The sequence below is a fragment of the Rousettus aegyptiacus genome, unplaced genomic scaffold (assembly GCF_014176215.1).
Source record: "Rousettus aegyptiacus isolate mRouAeg1 unplaced genomic scaffold, mRouAeg1.p scaffold_m13_p_11, whole genome shotgun sequence".
Classification (NCBI taxonomy): domain Eukaryota; kingdom Metazoa; phylum Chordata; class Mammalia; order Chiroptera; family Pteropodidae; genus Rousettus; species Rousettus aegyptiacus.
This window is the reverse complement of record NW_023416286.1, coordinates 43,797,020-43,812,946: the sequence shown is the minus strand read 5'-3', so window position 1 is coordinate 43,812,946 and position 15,927 is coordinate 43,797,020. Positions and strand designations below refer to the sequence as shown.

Below are 15,927 nucleotides of genomic sequence, written 5' to 3'. Positions count from 1 at the left end.
ATCAATTATTTTATCTTTGTCCTTTCTTTTGAACTTCTGCCTTCCAGTAAATTCCAGTAAATTTCATCAACTATTGAATATGTGCCTCCTTAAGATACTACTATTTTAAATGCAACAATTCTCACTACCACTTTACATTTCTCCACCCTCTCATACCCACTCTTCTTAAAACTTTTTTTTTGTTATACAGCAGTCTTTAATCACTCTAATCTCACTAAAATTTACATCATTCTTTAGAAACTGTTTTTTTTGGTTACCCTATCTTTCTGTTACTAAATTCAATGGATTTCTAAATCAGTATTCTTTTTACTCGACTTATCAGTAGAGACTATTGGCCATTCTATGATACACATTTTTCTTGAAACATTTTGTTCCTTTTGCCTCTGAGGGCTCATGTTTTTCTATCTTTTTCCTTTTCTGTTTCTTTGTTTGTTTGTTTAACACTTACAGCTCCTGGTATTCCTAGGTGGTTTCCCATCCAACTACTAACCATGCCTGACTCTGCTTAGCTTCCAAGATCGGCATGTTCAGGGTGGTCATAGGAGATGTTAGCCAACCATGGCTGAACTGGGGCTTGAATCCGGGACTTTTCTGTGTGTAAAGCAGATGTGCTAACAGCTACACTATGGAACCGTGTCCTCTTTTCTGTCCTTTTAGCTCAAGCTAAAATATTTCGTAATAAAGTGTTTCCATTTTAAGTGTTCACTCTTCTGCTATGCACTTTTTCAGGCCATCCTAACCATGTCCATGGCTTCAGTTATTATTTAAAGTCTAATGACTCTTAAATTTACATCTCATGTCAAACCCTCTTTTTTATATCCACATATGTTCAACTACTTACCTAACATTCCTTTTCCAATGTTACAAAGACATACCCCAAAGAGATTTTCTTTTCAAGTCTAATTCTCATCCAGTGTTCTTTCTCTCAGAAAATGAGAAAAAATATTTTCTTACTCAAAATAGAAATCTTGCAGTCACTTAACACTTTCTCTTTCTCATACCTCTCCAATCCAACATCCAGTAAATTTTAAAGTCACTATCAACTTTGTTGTAGCATTTTTAACATTTCTCTCTCCTTACCAAGTCTCATACATTTGAATAATCATCAACCTCTACTGATTTTAACTCATACGTATTTTTGGAGGAAAAAAATATTATTTCTAATCGGTCTTTTCAAGAGCCACTCTGGCTCCAATCAAATCCATCATCTAAATTTTGGCTAGAATGATTTTTTTCCCCAAAAACATAGTTGTAATCATACTATTCTTAAGCTGGTAGATGCCCATTTTATTTTTGATTAAGAAGAAATACTTACCGTGACCTACAGGCTCTACATGTTTAGGTGTATACACCTTTTTCTTTAACTTAATCTTACTGCACTTTCCCCTGTGTTTTCTGTACCTTAGCTACATAGGCCTCCTTCAAGTGTCTCAAATAAGACTTGTGAGGTAATCAAGACAAAGTGTCCCTGGGGCAGCATCAGATAGGTGTGTGAACAAAAAGATGGAACAATAAGAAAATTTGGCAAAGTAGTACTAAGTAAGTGAGGCCACTTTTCCTGCTAAAGGTTTTGTCATCCTAACAGGTGAGTAAGGAGATTGTGTTTCTATGTGATCTATCAGGGGAAGAGAAATAAAATGTACATCAATACTATGTGTCAGCAATGATTATAGCTTATTCTTAAAAGGAAGTTAGAAGAACATCATATTTGGAAATCTCTTCAAATGCAGAGTGGCTATTTCCCTTTATATCTTTGAAAGTGCAGGCTTAATCCCACTATTGTTGACGCTTCAGTAATTCTCCAAAGGTGATGCTACTGTCACGCTCAGTGGATCAGGAAGATTATCTGACCGGAGAAGCTAAATATTATTAGGTTTATTAGGGACATCTCAGAGGCCCTTTAGGATGAGAGACACTCACAGGGATATGGTTAGGTGCAAGCCCAGAGAATTGCTAACATCTTTGTCTCTCATTTTCAAACAGTTGAACTATGTGGCAAATCAAAGATGGAATTAAATCTTTGTCTTTCTTCCCTTTAAGAGGTGGGTTCTATTTCACCTGTGACAGCTTTGATCAATATATAGTGGAAGTGATGTTGTACCAGTTCTGGGCACAACTTTTTATTTTTTAATTTTTATTTTTTTAAGATTTTATTTTTTTATTTTTTTCTTTCCTCCCTCCACCTCCCCTCTGGTAACCACTAGTCTATTGTCTATGAGTCTCTATTTGTCCTGTTCATTTGTTGCTTTTAGGTTTATATCTCACATGTAAGTGATATCATATAATTTTCAACCTTTTCTGTCTGGTTTATTTCACTTAGTATGATTATTTCAAGGTCCATCCATGTTGTTGCAAATGGCAGTATTTCTCTCTTCTTATGCAGAGTAATATTTCATTGTATATATGTACCACAGCTTATTTAGCCAATCATCTATTGTAGGATACTTCGGTTGCTTACAAAGCCTGGCCACTGTGAATAATGCTGCTATGAACATCGGTGTGAAAATATCTTTTTGGATATGGATTTTTAAGTCTTTGCGGTAAATACCTAGTTGAGGGATTGCTGGATCATATGGTAGATCATTTCTTAGTTTTTTAAGGAAACTCCATGCTGTTTTCCATAGTGGCTGTACCAATTTGCAGTCTCACCAGCAGTGGATGAGGGTTCCCATTTCTCTACATCCTCTCCAACATTTGCTATTACTTGTTATTATAGCTATTCTACCAGGTGTGAGATGGGATCTCATTGTGGTTTTGATTTGCATTTCCCTAATAACCAGTGATGTTGAGCATCTCTTCATATATTTGTTGGCCATTTGTATGTCCTTTAGGGAGAAGTGTCTGTTCAGGTCCTCTGCCCATTTTTTTGATTGGATCATTTTTTTTGTTGTTGTTATTGAGTCATATGAGTTCTTTGTATATTTTGGATATTTGGCCCTCGAAGAAATTGCTTGCAAATATATTTTCCCATTTGGATGGTTGTCTCTTTACTTTATTGATGGTTTCTTTAGCTGAGCAGAAGCTTTTTAGTTTGATGTAATCCCATTCATTTATTTTTGCTTTTACTTCCCTTGCCTTTGAGGTCAAATTCATTAAAATCCTCTTTAAGTCCTTGAGTTTAGTTCTCATATTTTCTTCTATGCATTTTATTGTTTCAGGTCTTATTTGCAGGCCCTTAATCCATTTAAAAAGAATTAGCCTTATTCTCTGGGAACTCTGATCTATGAAATAAGAAGTAAGAACTCTGTAGGAGGAACCACATGGAGAAATTCTAAGACTATGGATTGAAAGACAGAGTGATATAGCAGAGCCTAGATTTCTAGCCACCTGACAAAAACACTAGGCATTTACTAATGCCATTTTCGACTCTCCATGTGAGGCCAGGCATGAGCTGAATAACACTGAGTTACTCCATGTAGTATAGAAGCATAGCCCAGCTGATCCCTCACTGAATTTCTGGCCCACGAAAATATAACATTAATAAAATGATTATTGTTTTATGCTACTATGTTGGGTATAGTTTGTTACACAATAGTAGTTAAATGAAACTGTCTAGGAGAAGAGTTAAGGATAGGTGATCCCATCACCATAGTGTTCATGAAGGTCATCTTTTACTTTTCCTCCGCTTATGTGTTATCACTGAGAGATTGCCTATAAGAGTGACTAAATTATATATTTAGGTTATTGGTTATAGACACTCATCACTAGAAGTGTCAGAGTTCTCTGGCCCAGTGTGAGCTGTCATGACGTGAGATTCTAGCCTTGCATCCAGGTATGTGTTACATCTCATATATGTGCTGTGAATTTCAAGTGTATCATAGATTAATTGAATAAAAAGCTAAATCGATTCAATAAATTGCATAAGAGGAGATTAACATCTGAAATTGCAGAAAACTTGGTGACCTTACTCTTCTTTTATTATTTGTTTGTTTGTTTGTTTGTTTGTTTATTTTTAGGTGAGGCAATCCTTGGCTGACCTCACAGATTGCAAGGACCTTGTCAGCTTACAATCTCTTATTTTTTTATTTTATTTTATTTTTTATACCTATAGCACCTGATCTTCCTAGGTGATCTCCCATCCAAGTACTAACCAGGCCCGACTCTGCTTAGCTTCTGAGATCAGACAAGATTGGGCTCTTTCGGCATAGCATGGCCGTAGACCTTACTCTTCTTTTAAAACAACAAAAATACATGTAAAACAATAAAATCTAACCATTTAAAAACTCTTGTCAATTAACCAAAACCACAGAACGTACTTCAGTTAGATGAGAGGAAGGGAGTGTGTCAAATTTTCACTCAGGGCTATTCCCATGCCTTCTCCCTTCCCAGTTCAGTGGCATGGTAATCAAAACCTGTAGAATTTCAGACAATAAAGAGATATGACCTATTTTAAAGCTTCTTTAAAAACACTGTCCCCGGAACACAGCCAATGTTTTATGCAAACTTGCAGCTCACTGGGACACCTCTCTTCTTAGAATATAGTAGCTATGTGATTTGATCCAGAGTTCAGCTCAGTGGAAGTAGAGAAAAGAAGGAATCCTACTCCCAGGTTATTACCAAAACAATAGCAATTCCTCAGAAAGACTCAGCTGCTAATGCCTGTGATTTCAGTTGCGGCAAGCAAGAGGTTGGCTGGGAATTTAAAAGGAAATCCAACAGAACTAGACAACCATAAGGGACTTAGAAAAGTTTCCACATATTCTTGAGGCCTAGAAGTCTGTGAGAAAGCTCAAGAAAAACACAGGAAAAGAGAATGGCTGAGTTTGAGGTCTTACATAAGCAGGAAATTAAAGCTAAGGTTATCTTATAAACTACCTGCAGAATTATTTCAGGAAAGTTACTAAACAAATAAGCACCAATAATAAAATAGCAGCAACAACAACCCAACAACAAACCTTGGGGGGGGGGGGAGGGGGAAGAGGAATCTGGTACAAAATCTGAAAGAAAATATTACATAAATGTCTGTCTAGTTTTCAACAAAAAATTGGAAGAAATGTAAGGAAACAAGAAAATATGGCACCTGCACAGGAAAAAAAAAAGTGTCAACAGAAAACGTCCCTGTGAATACCCAGAATGCAAACTTAGCAGACAGAGACTTTAAGTCAGCAATTATCAACAGAATGTGATCAAAGAACTAAAGTATGACAATGATATTTGACCAAAGAACATCAATATAGTGACAAAAATATTTCTTAAAAATAGAAACTGTAAAAAGTGTATTAACTGAACTGAATAATCGCTCAAAGTTCTCAATAACAAGTGTGAGCTAGTAGAAGAAAGAATCAGTGAACTCTAAGATAAGGCAATAGATATTGTACAGACTGAGGAGCAGGAAGAAAAAAAGAATAAAGAAAAATGAACAGATTCTCAGAGAATTTTCAGAAACCATCAAATATATCAACATATCCATAATGGAAGCCCGGGAAAAAAATATTAGTAATATTTTCCTTCCACTTTTGTTTTGTGTATCATTTATCTTTTTTCTTCTCTGTTTTGCACTTCTTTTCAACATTAATAGCATCAGTTCTGACACAACCATCCAAAACTCATGTATACATTGTAACATCTCTCCTGATTTTACATGCTTTGAGCTTCCTTTGTAACTGTTGAGATTCTGCTATATATTTCTCAGACTTGTCAGCTTTAATAAGATTTTTTAGCAGTGGCAAACTAAACTACAATTAGAAAATCAAGATTTAACCCTTTACCTTACTCTTGATTTGGTAAGTTTTTCTAATAGATAGTTGTTTTTTAATCCTCTCTGGCAATTATATCTTTTCATAGCTCTATTCTATAGCTTTACTGATAAATGAATGAAAAGAATCCAAATGAAAACAAATAGTGGCAAATATGTCTTAGATGTGTAAGAGAATTTTTACAGGATTTTAAAACTTCTGCCTTGCCCTCTTCCTTTTGTTATGCACTAAGTGGGGACCCTGGATTTCTTATTATGTGTAGGAACTATACCCAGAGCCCACATCGCTTTCCTGCATAAAGATTTTATTGAACTGAAGATGTCTTTTTTTTCCTGATAGCATTCAAATGAATGATTTACAAAAATTAAAGAAATCCTAATGGGGCATCATAAAAAGCCACATAACTGTGAGTTGGAATTGATTTTCCATGAATCAAGCATGTTTCTAAATGGTCATGGATGGATGCAACTTTTCCATCTTATATTGGATTATTTCAGAAACAGCAAGCCCAGAATCTGATTTAATTTGGAAGACAACAAAATTATATTTCTCTGTCGATTCTCCAGGTGTCGGAAGTAGATGAGGAGTTTTTCCTTTTTATTGTTATTATTATTATTATTATTATTATTATTATTATTATTATTTTGCATTTTCCACCAGGCCTCCCTAAGTTAATTTGACAGAAATGGCTTTTACAAGACAACATGTGATAGGAATTGCATCAAGAATAATGAATGTGTCAGACAAATGGCAAAGCATAATTGGAGTAGCTTTTTTTCTTTTCTCTGAAATTGTAATGTATTTGACAAACCAAAATGTTGTGTCTGCTATGAAAACATCACTAGGGCTATTCTCTGATAACACTAACTAGTTGATACTAATTAATACCAACGGAAAGAATATTCTAAACAAAATACTTTTGTGGTATGTAAGAGAACAAAATTATATGAACAAGGCTAAAATCAATGTTTTTATTTCTCTCAGGATTAGAAAGTGAAATTTGCATTAGAGATATATTAAACATAATTGAAAACATAAGGCTTATGTTTAGTGCTATAGCAATTAACTATGGCACTTTAAGCAAGTTACTTTTCAATCATTTTTGCACATATTCTTTCAGTATATATATTTTTGTATTCTATGCTAAACCTCTTTCTAAGTCCTGGATCAGTTAGACTTTTTTTAAGAAGTTCGTCACTTAGTTGCAGAAGCTGAAAGGTTTGAGGGGTTTAAAGAAATTGGCATAATAGTACCAACACATTAAAAATAAATACCCAATAGTTGAATGGCTTAAAAGAAAAAGTAAAACATTTCATTACTTTAGCATGTATAAGTCTCAATGAGACCTGTCCAGGTCACAGGCGACCTGAGTTCCTTAAAGTCTGTCAGGGCCTCATGTTTCAAGTCACTGCTTCATCATGTCCCTTTGACATTTGTTACTATCTACACAGTAGAATCTGGGCCTCTGTCATTGGAAGAGAATGTGAATGGTTAATGACCAAAGATCAAATTTTGCATGTGGTAGGTATCACTCCTATTCCAATGACAAGAGCATAGTCACATAGCTATGTCCAAAAGCAAGGGAGTTTGGAAAATTTAGTCCAGCTGAGCTGCCATATGGCCAAGAAATAGAGAGACCAGATTTTAGCGATAACCAGCTCTCTCTGAGAAAGAAAATTCAGAATGCACAGTAGTTGCTGTATTTCTCATTTGTAAAATAAAATATTAAATTAAATTAAATTAAATTTAAGCCATTGAAAGAAAGTTTCTTTGATAAAAAAAAAGATCTCTAATGTACTCATTTTGCATGAGAACATAAACACTTAAAATAAGAAGATTGCAAGTTTGAAAGAACAATAGGAATATATTGAAAATGTGATGCTCTACAAATTTTAAAGCCAAAAATAATTAAACTGTGGACCAAGAGATGCCTTCTGTGGCTAATTACTTTTTCTAATTATGATTGTCAACAATCTTTGTTGAATAACTAGAGTTAAATTTGTAGCATTCTAAGCACATAGCTATCATAAAATATTCATAGCAAATTTAAAATGTTTAACCTTTCTGGGCTAAGTTTAATGTGGCTCTGCCTTGATTAGCTTCAACCCTATAATGTTGCTAAGGTTTGAAGTCACCTTAGATCTTTTAAATTATCTCTAGGTCTCTTTCCTTTCAAGGAGTTTCTAAACATAGAAGTAGACCTTAGGGGTTAGACAGGCTTATTATAATTATAATTATTATTATTATTATTACTATTATTAATAATAAATAAATAAAATCAATACTAACTAGAAGAACTCATCAGAATCATCTATGAAATATTCAAATCATATACACTTGATTCTAATCCCAGAGACACTGGTTCAATAGAGCTCTACAGATCCCAAAGGCTGTTTTTCTTATAAATTCACAAGCCTGGTTGAGAATTACCATTATTGTGACTTCAGCAAGAGAAAAGAGTAATAAATTATTTTTTCCCAAGTCTGAGATGTTCTAAAAGTCTTCAAAGGCCTAAGTTGAATTGGACACAGGCCCTTAGAAGAGAGAAAATGGAGACAGAGAACACCTGCCACAGACTGATCTTGAGTCTCGGACCCTGTGCCCTACCCAACTCAGCACTTGGTACGATTGTCACCACTTCCAAGTTTCTCTTTTGAATCAGATTTGGAAAATGTCTTTTCCCAAGAATCCTTTTAGTGTGCTAAACTATTTCAGCTAGAATGAAACTATTTCTCTGAAAGAAATCCCAAGTTTCCTGGGGAAGATTTACTTGCTTTGAGCAGATTTGACACCTCAGTGTTGAGATCAGCACTACAGAAAACTGGAAAGATAAAATGGAGAACAAAATCCAACTTCTCATACATCTCTTTGAACTCTTTCAAAAGGTAGTATAGGAAGAGAGTAGTTCTCATCTTTCAGAACTTATCAGTGTTACCCAATAAACAAGTAACATCCTCAGGGAGATACTATTTTCATAAATGTCTATTCTCTGGGCTTACTAATATATATTAAATTTATCATTTACTTTAAATTTAAACATCCTAATAACTCATGTTATTAGAATATTTAAATCCTTTTTTAAAATAATTTTTTATATTTTTTATTGCAGTTGACATACAATATTATATTAGTTTCAGGAGTACAACATAGTGATTAGACATTTATATAACTTATGAAGTGATCATCCCAATAAATGTTGTACTCATCTGACACTCTACATAGTTATTATAATGTTATTGACTATATTTCCTAGGCTATACTTTAATCCTCACGACTATTTTGTAACTACCAATTTGTACTTATTAACCCCTTCCCTTTTTTCACCCATTCTCTCAACTCCCTTCTCATCTGGCAATCACTAAAATGTTCTCTATATCTATGAGTTTGTTTCTATTTTGTTTGTTCATTTATTTTGTTTTTCAGATTCCACATATAAGTAAAATCACATGATATTTGTCTTTCTTTCTGACTTATTTCACATAGCACCATACCCTCTAGATTCATTCGTGTTGTCGCAGGTGGCAAGATTTCATTCCCTTTCATGGTCGAGTAATAGTCCATTGCATATATGTACCACATCTTGCTTATCTATTCATCTATTGATAGACACTTATGTTGTTTTCATATCTTGGCTATTGTAAATAATGCCACAATGAACATGTAGATGCATATGTCTTTTTGAAGTAGTGCTTTGGGTTTCTTTGTATAAATACCCAGATGGAATTACTGGGTCCTTTGTCTCTTGTTTTAGCCTTTGTTTTAAAGTCTATTTTGTCTGGTATAAGTATTGCTACTCCAGCTTTTTTTATTTCCATTTTTATAGAATATGTTTTTTCCCATCCTTTTGCTTTCAGACTGTGTGTCTCTTGATATAAAGTGGGCCTCTTGTAGGCAGCATATGTAAGGGTCTTGTTTTTGTATCCATTCAGATACCCTATGGCTTTGAATTGGGCCATTTAATCCATTTACATTTAAAATAATTATTGATACATATCCAGTTATTGCCATTTAATCATTCATATTTTTATCTTTTCTTCTTCTTAAAGAAGTTCCCTTAATATTTCTTGTGATACTGAGTTGGTGGTGATGAACTACTTTAGTTTTTTTTTTTTTTTTTGTCTGGGAAACTCCTTTATCTGTCCTTCCATTCTAAATGATAGCTTTGCCGGGTAAAGTAATCTGGGCTGTAGATCTTTGTTTTTCATTACTTTGAATATATTGTGCCAGTCCCTTCTGGCGCACAAAGTTTCTGTTGAGAAATTGACTGCTGATCTTATGGGAGGTCTCTTGTAGGTAACTGATTGTTTTCCCTTGCTGCATTTAAGAGTCTCTTTTTGTTTTTAACCTTTGGCTTTTTAATGAAGATGTGTCTTGGTGTGGGCCTCTTTGAGTTCATCTCATTTGGGACTCTCTGCATTTCCTAGGCTTGAATGTCTATTCCTTTTGCCAAGTTCTGGAAGTTTTCTGACATTATTGCTTTAGATGGGTTCTCAATTCCTTTTCTCTTCTCCTTATACCTCTATAATGCAAATTTTGATACATTTGATGTCCTGGTAGCCCCTTAAACTATTCTTATTTATTTTTATTTTTTATTTTTATTCTTTTGCTGTTCTCATTGAGTGTTTTCTGCGACCTTATCTTCCAAATTGCTGATTCAAAAAACAAATGACCCAATAAACAAATAACAACCTCAGGGCAATATTTAGTTTCTTCAATGTCTATTCCCAGGGCTCACTAATGTATATTAAATTTATCATTTGCTTTCATTTTATATGTTTTATTAAAAACTTATGATATAAGAACATTTAAATTCTTGAACCCAATTAATTAGCCTGTCTTATTTTGTAGACCTATCTTGGATGGAGGTGATGGTACAGAGAGGGATGAAGTGTGGTTACAAGAATTGAGAAGAATTGAGTGAAAAAGTCAGAATTTTTATCTTCGTACTCTCTCAATCCTTCCTATTCTCTCCTCTCTCTATCCTTCCTCTCCTTCCTTCTTTCTTCCTCTAAGCTTTTTTGGAACATCTATATCCTTGGCATTTTTTTCACTAGACTGTGTTGGGATTTAATACCAGTGGGATCATTTCCACTCTAACAAATCATTTAGCAAGTCTTGTCTATGGTGTTCAATTGCTTGAGTAGGAAAAGTGTTTAATTTGTTTTCAAAAGAGCTCATCCTACTGTGAAAGATGATTACCATATTTACTTGTATAATTTCACCCTTTAGTTTACTCTTAAAAAGAAAAAGTTGATAGTTCCAATAGTGATGAATATACATGAATATACAGTGTTCGTATGGAAAAAAGCCTATTTATATTTCAAGATCCAGTTAAACATATTTTGCTCTGTGATATAGTCCCTTAAAGACTCTAACTTTCTACTCTTAGAGGAAGTTAGCTACTTTTCCCCTACTTTGTAATACTTTGGCATTCTTTTATTACATAACTATACTTATTTGTATGCCCATCATCTACTCTAGACTGAATCATGTCCAATTTTATAAATTCAGCCACAAGCCTGGTTTGAATTTTTCTTTGGACTAATTAAATAAATTAGTTCAAAGTGAGTTGGACTTTTTTTTTGTGGGGGAGGAAGGAGCAGTCACAGTGGTATAAGAGAAGCTACTTTTTCCTTTTTCCCTTAAACTTGATTTAAGTACAGTTATCACTTAGTATTCTAAATTTCAGGACTAAGGGATATATATTTCAGTAAATATTTTTTATATTCTATTTCCTGGGGCTAGGTGAAGCAAATAAAAAATATCTTAGGTATAGAAAGTAAAATCATTCAAAGTGGAATAATATAAGAAAACAATAAAGGGTAGTATTCTATGTGTATAATGCATTATAGTTTTGATTTCATTGGTTAATTTGACATTGACAACATCTCTTCAAGGTAATAAATTAGTATTTCACTATGGTATATAGCAAATAGTAGGACAAGAACCAATCTAATTTGAGATTCCTAGAAAAGAATTCATTTCATTACATTTCTTCATATATACTAACGGTGAGGGTTTAGCTGGCATACTTAATGAAGAATAAATCATGTTCTCTCTTTTCAATCCAGAATGTGTTTGTTTGTTTTGTTTCATTGTATATGTGTATGTATGTATTTTAAGTGGTCTGGGTTTCAACTGCCCATCTGGAGGCTCCATGCAGTTCACATCTATAGATAAGAACTTGCAGTTTTCCCTGAAAGTCCAACAGACAGAAAGAAAACAGAACAACTCTTCTACCTTTTTTTTTTTTTAATAGTTGTCAATTCATCATTCACATAATCCCAGAGCTGGCCTCATCTGGGTGATTGCAGGCAAAAGTTGCTACTGTTCTCTGCCAGGACTGATATTTTCAGAGTAACCTAAATCTAAAAACACAATTGATGATGACACAACATTTTGAAAAGTTGCTCTTTCCCCCAGGTTTAAAAAGCTATCTTTTAATGTTTGGAGAGTTTCATTTAGCAATCGTCTCTGCTGAATTCCCTGAGATAAATTATACTGTTAGGGCTCTTCCCTTTTATCATCTGTATCTTTGTGGTGTCTTATTAAAATAAACACCAAGAATAGCCTCGAGAGGAAAATCAACAAAGAAGGGACATCAGAGGACAGCAAGACCTGATGGGGAATTGTGGAAGAAGTGAGATACTATTGCAAAGCGGTTTGTTCCAGCTTCATTTATATTACATTAATGACTTCAGAGTGGCTATATGAGTGGAGGTAGTTATACCAGTGGCAGCTAAGCCACGCACAAAAAAAAGGAGAGGACAGCATATAAATACAAATTGTCATCATTACGTGCTTATTCTCTGACCTCCTGCCTCTTTATGTTACACAGCAATTCCAGTGACTTGGGACTCACTGAAGTATAGACACTCACTCCAATTACCAGTTCACTGAGATAAGTTCATGCTGAGGAGAATGCGAGTTCTTGATTGGCTTTTCAAACAAAAGTAACATTTTCCTGATGTGATTAACAAAGCTTAGAACAACTGTACCAGCAGCTAGATTTTTGTCCACAACTTTCTGGTCATGACAGGAAATAGCTTACAAAACAGGAAATCTTTTCATGTTCCAGGTGATCTCCCAGACTTATTTGCCATGAAATGTCACCTTCTCAGGTGAGAGAACAGAATTTATCACAATTAAAGAAAGCATTGATGTGTGGATTCAGGTGGTTAAAAAATCCCTTTTAACTTTAGATTTCTACAGCATTTGTTAGATGTGCACATATGCATGAAAAATTTATTATGACTGTAAATGTTACATGTTCTTCAAGAATGATTATGTAATTTTGATTGCTTTCAGAAATGTCTGCAGCAAGAAAACTTTCTTGTCTTTGAGAAACTAACGAACCATGTTTATGATCTACAAATGTGTATTGAGTAGTGAGGTAATATTCAGTAACCTGTGGGGCACTCATTTTCCACCTTATGCTGTGTTACTACACAAAGTGAGCAAAACAAATTAGGATAATTATTAGAGATAGAGGCACATGATGCTTCCAAATATAATTTTCTCCAACAATTGACAAGGTGTGAAGATATTAACATATAATTAGACTAGATATTAGAAAAGGACCACAATTTAAGTCCCTCACAGCCTTCTTAATCTTGGATTGTTACATCAACTTCTAGCAAACTTTAATAGCAGATACTTTTGCTCTCTGTAGTCACCGGATATAGAATTCGATTCTTGATTGTGCTAGCTTTTGTCTATTTGAGATGCAAATGACATTTCTCTTTTCTTCTTTTATCCAAAATCATTGAGAAATAATCAAGGAGGCAAATAAGAGTCAACTATGATATTAGTTTGCCAATGATTTCTAAGTATCTCTCAAAGTATAGGGCTCCCTAGTAATGTTGAATTGGAAAAAATATCAAGACTTGCTATCTCATTTCTCCAAATGAACTCCTCCAATGAAGCTGGAGAAATGACAAACATTCCTGAAGAAAAAGACCCTTCCCTCATGAGCTTTTTGCATGGAGACAAGAAACAGAGGAAAATGTAAACCATCCACAAAGAACCAACCAACTAGCTCTTGTGCTATTTCAATTCAATGGCCCCAGTTCCTACCTAATATTGTCCAGTGGAAAACAATATTTAGACATTTTGTTCTATAAGGAAGATTGAGTAATGGAATAAAGAGAAGGACAGGATAAAATCTGATTCTGTCCATGTGGCTCCCTCCTTCTTGTAGAAGAGAAGACAACACTCTTGTTATTAATTTTTATTCAAAGGGTTAGCTTTTAAATGTCAAATACTACTGTTTAAAAGATCCATAAAGTTTGGGTGAGTCTAAATACAAATAAACAAACAGTAAAACTCTGAGAAACTCTCAGTCTAATTATATAGGTAAACTTTCTCTTTGACCTTGGAGAATTAGGAATTGTCAGGTCCTACTCCTTCATTCATTGTCCTTAAGAAAGAGTGCTAACCCACAATAGAGCAAACTGGAGTGGCAGCTGGCGACAGCGGGTCAGAGCAGAAATTCTCTTCCCCTGATTTTCACAACTAAGTGCAAAACACTGCTATTCACTATATATTTTTTTTTTGAAACATATTGTTGCCAGATAATACCCATATAAGAGTCTGCCTTCAAACAGATTTCTTTAGTCCGAGAGTAAGAGGAAATAATAAAGTATACCGGTCTTATTTTCACATTTTCAATAATAACCAACCAAGCCTAGTGAGAACACTTTGAATCAGAGGACCTGAGTCCTTCTCTACCTCTGTCTAAAAGCGTGACCTTGAACAAGTTACAAAAGGCCTTTGACACCATCTTAATGCACTCCAAAATAGAGACCTGTAAAATATTAGAGCTGGAAGAAAATTAATATGTAACCTATTCAAAGCCCTTTTTCTACAGATAAAGAAACCTAGACAAAACATAGGCGTCTGTCTCAGGGTCAGATCAAGTACAAGAAAAACAAGAATAAACATAGAGTTTTGCTTTATAATGCCTTTTCTTTTAGTGCAGAGCTAGTGTGAAGGTAATCTGAGAATATGTTATGTTAAAGAATGACATTGACATTATATAAATGTAAATGAACATTGCTAATGTTTGCATGCATATCACGGGGGAAAAATCATAAAGATTAAATTTTCTACACCAGACTGAGAGGAACCCGAGAAATTGAGTTTACAATAAAAAGAAAATGAGTACTCAGCAAAAATTCATTTTAGTATTTAGGAAACAAAATAGCCCATTTAAATGTTTAAAATCACAATCAGCAATTTCTTTCCATTTAACATTATTATAAATACTTTCTTACCTGCGTTCGTTCTGTTTTATTGTATTCATTTGGCTCGTTTGGTCTCTGCCAGTTTAGCTGGACAGGGAAAAGTTAGAATCTAAAAATTCTTTTAAAATATACTTTATTTTATTTTTATTTTTAAACACCTGCAGCACCTGCTACTCCTAGGTGGTCTCCCATCCAAGTACTATCCAGGCCTGACCCTGCTTAGCTTCTAAGATCAGATGAGATGTGACGCGTTTAGGGTGGCATGGCCATAGACTTAAAATATACTTTAGTGAGAATAACTAGAAAGGATAAGACTAGACCCAGAATCTGTGCTTTTAAGACTCTGGAGAAATAGTAGTGTTTAAACACATTAATGAGAGTTGTCACTACTTATGTCATTGGTGCTCATAACCCTGTTCTGCTGATAATTTGCCATGAAAAATAAAAATTTAATAGTATTTTACAGAGAATATTGCAACAATCGTCTTTAAGAGGCATCAGTGACAGTATTTCTGTGATTTGCAGTTTCCTTGAGTTTGCCCTTGTAGATGTCCTTCATGAGAATGATCAACTTCTGCCTCTCCTCTGAACCACACTGACACGGATGAGTTGTTCTTATTTAATTAAATGGCACCTACCTTTGGTATTCCTACACTTCTCTCATTTTTGTCCTCTAAGCTAGCCTGAATGCAATACCCACTGATATTTAAAGAGCAATCACAGCACAGGTATTCTCAGCTGCTGGCAGGCCTCAGTTTACCTGATCAGTGTCTTCAAAAATTGTATATGGAAGAAATTCTGATAAAATGAATCACATTTTAAGCTAAAAAAAAAACCTCACTTTTTCGAAAAATTCCATAGCCACCTCTCAAGACCTTAATTTAACTGAATCACAACTATGGATTCTTATATATTCAGTATATTTAAAAATTTGGTCAACTGTACTTTAGCTTAGTTGTTAATATAATCTTCAATACAATCAATTT

General features: G+C 34.2%; 1 pseudogene; it reads right to left on the bottom strand.

Annotated features, from left to right (window-relative positions):
- Nucleotides 1-15,096: 15,096 nt before the first annotated feature.
- Nucleotides 15,097-15,215, bottom strand: LOC118609871 (annotated as a pseudogene).
- Nucleotides 15,216-15,927: the final 712 nt, after the last annotated feature.